A 3,865-nucleotide genomic window follows, 5' to 3' on the forward strand; every position below is an offset into this window, starting at 1 on the left:
AATGCCTAGCTATTTGGTTGCAGCCCTCATTGTTGTTTGGTGGGCCCGGGCTGGATTCGAACCTGCCACCTTAGGTGTATGTGGCTGGTGCCTTAGCTACTTGAGCCACAGGCGCTAAGCCTTCCTGGATATTCTTGATGCTTATAGGAGTTCATCAATGTCTGGGCATTGAAGAAGTAGGTATTTATTTTAATCTTCATATTTTGGGCTTGTTTGAAACCATGTCACTTGGGAAGGCTTTCCTGGTTTTCAAAGGGAAGTGAGTGTTGTGATCTAAGTCTTTGGTCAGTGCAGCTGTATGTGACTCTTGTAGATTTTTTTTTTTTCCTGCAGTTTTGGCCGGGTCTAGGTTTGAACCTGCAACCCCCAGTATATGGGGCCGGCACCCTACTCCTTGAGCTCGTCCCTGACTCTTGCAGACTCTTGGTGGTTCTGCCTTGGTGGCCTTGGGTAAGATACAGGAGAATTCCCTGGAATATTGGGCAGTCTCTCACTCTCTTCCCCCATTTTCTGTGCTGGTCTGCTGGAGTTGGGGGAGGGTGATGTGGACACTCCCTCATGACCCCCAGAACTAGATCATGCCTGAATCCCACCCAGTTTCACCCAAAGCCCCGGTGACTGTTGCCTGGCTAATGCTGATGTTTATTCAAGGCCCAAGGGCTCTTTAGTCAGCAACTGATAAATCCTACCAGGACTGGGTACTTCCCTTGAAGGTAGCATGTTTGTTGGGTCCAGAAATGTCCAGGAACTAAAGCCTGGACTCAGGAGTTTCAGGAGTCGGTGTGGTACTTTACTGTGGCTGACCTGGTACCCAAGTTGCAATACAAAATCCTCTGAGCTCTTTTCTTTCCTTTATCCAAGTGGGAGAGACTTTCCCTGAGCTATATGGCCTGGAGTTGTTAAAAAGGTGACACAGACACTGGCTGGGCTGTAGCTGCTGGTGTCTCCCTGGTCATACCCGCCAAGGCCACTGGCTCTGAACCAGAACAGCCTCAGGAATTGAGGAAGGAACCCAACCTTTGTGGCCTGACTGCCTTATGAATTTAGGCTGGGCCCATGCTGCTTTCTGTTAGCCAGTGCTGTGTTAGCCAGAATTCAGGCTTCGGGGCAGAGGATTTCCTTCCGCCCAGACTGGCCTAAATGTTCCCTCTGTGAACACCTGCAGAAGTCTGCCCTGTGCTGTGTTCTCCTGTGCCTGGGTGGCCCCGAGTTCCAATATGAATCTCCGTAGTCACTTCCCTTTCTCTCTCAGTGCACACAGAGTCTCTCTCCATTCAGGGCACTGGCTGGCACGGCCAGGGGATGGGGAGCAGCGGCGTGGGCCATGCAGATTGTCTTTCCTGCCCTGTTTGGTACCTCTTTCCCCGATACAATGTCAAAACCAAGTAGTGCGATTGCTCCCCTGATTTTTGGTTCTCCTAAAGGCGCTTGTGTGTGTGGATAGCTGTTGGATTTGGTGTTCATGTGCAGGGATGATCACTGGAGATTTCTATTTGGTCATCTTGCTCTGCCCCCTAAACATAACTTTTATATGCACTGGGAAACCAAAAAGATTTGTGTGACTCATTTTACTGAGATATTCACTTTATTGCAGTGGTCTGGAACTGAACCCGAATATCTCTGAGGTGTGCTTGTAAAAAATAGCGTTGGTTACAGAGGATGGAGGGTTCTGATAGTCTGTGATTGTACAAAAAAGCCACAGGATGAAGAGGAGGTCTAGAAAATAAACTTAAACTTTTATATCTCCCAGATAAATAATAGTTCAATAAATATTTGGAGGAACTAAGATTATTAACGATTGACTCAGCGCCTGTGGCTCAAGTGGCTAAGGCACCAGCTACATGCACCTGAGCTGGTGGGTTTGAATCCAGCCCGGGCCGCCAAACAACAATGATGGCTGCAACCAAAAAAATAGCCGGGCGTTGTGGTGGGTGCCTGTGGTCCCAGCTACTTGGGAGGCAGAGGCAGGAGACTCTCTTGAGCCCAGGAGTTGGAGGTTGCTGTGAGCTGTGATGCCACAGCACTCTACCCAGGGCAACAGCTTGAGGCTCTGTCTCAAAAACAAACAAACAAAAACCATAATGATCTTTCTTCAGTCTTATTTTCATAAAAGAAAGGAAAACCTTTATCACATGAGTTTAGAATGCCTTCAGCATAGAGTAAAGAATGACGCATCTTAAGGGCATCTTATGTGATGTGAACTGGTGTCAGCTCTATCCCTGAGTGGAACAAATCTGAGCACTTGCATTTCAGAACAATTTCACCAGTATATGTGGGGTTTCCTCTGACCCACATTCCCAGTAAATCTGGTATGTTGTTGTTTTTAAACTAACTTTGATTTATAAAACATCTTTCCTGAGAACACCAAAGATGATGTTTCAGGAAGTTTAGTAGATCCTATACATTTAATGGAGGCAATTTAAAATTAACCAGGTAGGGGCAGTGCCTGTGGCTCAAAGGAGTAGGGCACTGGCTCCATATACCAGAGGTGATGCGTTCAAACCCGGCCCCAGCCAAAAATTGCAAAAAAAAAAAAAAAAAAAAAAAATTGAGCACTTAGGCAGTGCCCGTAGCTCACTGGGCAGGGTGCTGGCCACATATAGAGGCTGGCAGGTTCAAACCTGGCCTGGGTCAGCTAAAACAACAATGACAACTGCAACAACAACAACAAAATAGCTGGGCCTTGTGGTGGGTCCCTGTAGTCCCAGCTACTTGGGAGGATGAGGCAAGAGAATCACTTAAGCCCAAGAGTTTGAAGTTGCTGTGAGCTGTGATGCCACAGCACTCTACCCAGGGTGGTCACTTGAGACTCTGTCTTAAAAAAAAAAAAATTAACCAGGTAGTGGGGAAAGTTTGGGGAATATTTTTTCAGGTGAGAGCTGAAGAGAGAGGGAGATTATGGAAATAGCAATAGTTTGTTCCAAGAAATTATAGTTGAATTATCGTGTGTGGTCAGGTGAAGAGCCATGAATTATTTATTCCCTGACATTTCAAGGTATATTCAGCTCCCAGCTAGAATTCAGGAGTCTGATAACTGTCAGATGTAGAGACAACTCTAACTCTGTAAAGTAGCTCCTGAAATCTTTGATCTTTGAATTGCCTTCCTTGTTGGTCTGCCGGCCCCAACCAAAATGAAGATTGGAAGGAAGGAGAGCTCGACTTTATCACCAAACTCAGAACTGGGCAGATCTCAAGGAATAAAAGGCAGGCTTGGAGCCAGATCAGACTCAGAAATAAAATAAAAAACTACCGCGTGGTGCATCGCAGTGCAGGCTCCGATGGGATGTTTACATCAAGAGCCTAAAGGTTTATTGTACAAAAACAGTTTTCTGCTGATTTAAGAAAGAATAAGAGACTAATTATGCAGCCTTAACTAACAACAACAAAAAAATGTATTATGCATTGAAATCTGCTTTGATTTTTAAAAATAAATAGCTCTTAGCCAGACACTGAAATTAACAGATTTCAGTGCCAAAAAAGATCAGCATTTGCCACCCACTCACCACAAAATATTATCCTTTATCTATAGCATGTGTTTCTATTGGTTGTCCAATTATATTTGGTTGTCATCTTTTCTTTCCGCCAACTGTTGTCATAATTTTGAAAATACTGTCTTTGGTTGAATTTCTTATTTTGTGGGATCTACGAGAAGTGGATATTTCTAAGTTGTGAGGAAAAGCTTCTACAGATCAAAATAACACCATGACAATGCTAATGAAACCGCGAAGATGAAACACAGTGACTGTCATCAAATAGTCTTAGAGGAAAAAACCAATAACACCACTTATAAGACATATTTTAAAAGGCACTCCTTAGCTTTTTCCTTTTATCGCGTAATATGAATATATACTGAAAAGTATACCCA

The sequence above is a fragment of the Otolemur garnettii genome, unplaced genomic scaffold, assembly GCF_000181295.1.
Source record: "Otolemur garnettii isolate 467f Iridium unplaced genomic scaffold, OtoGar3 scaffold00052, whole genome shotgun sequence".
Lineage (NCBI taxonomy): Eukaryota > Metazoa > Chordata > Mammalia > Primates > Galagidae > Otolemur > Otolemur garnettii.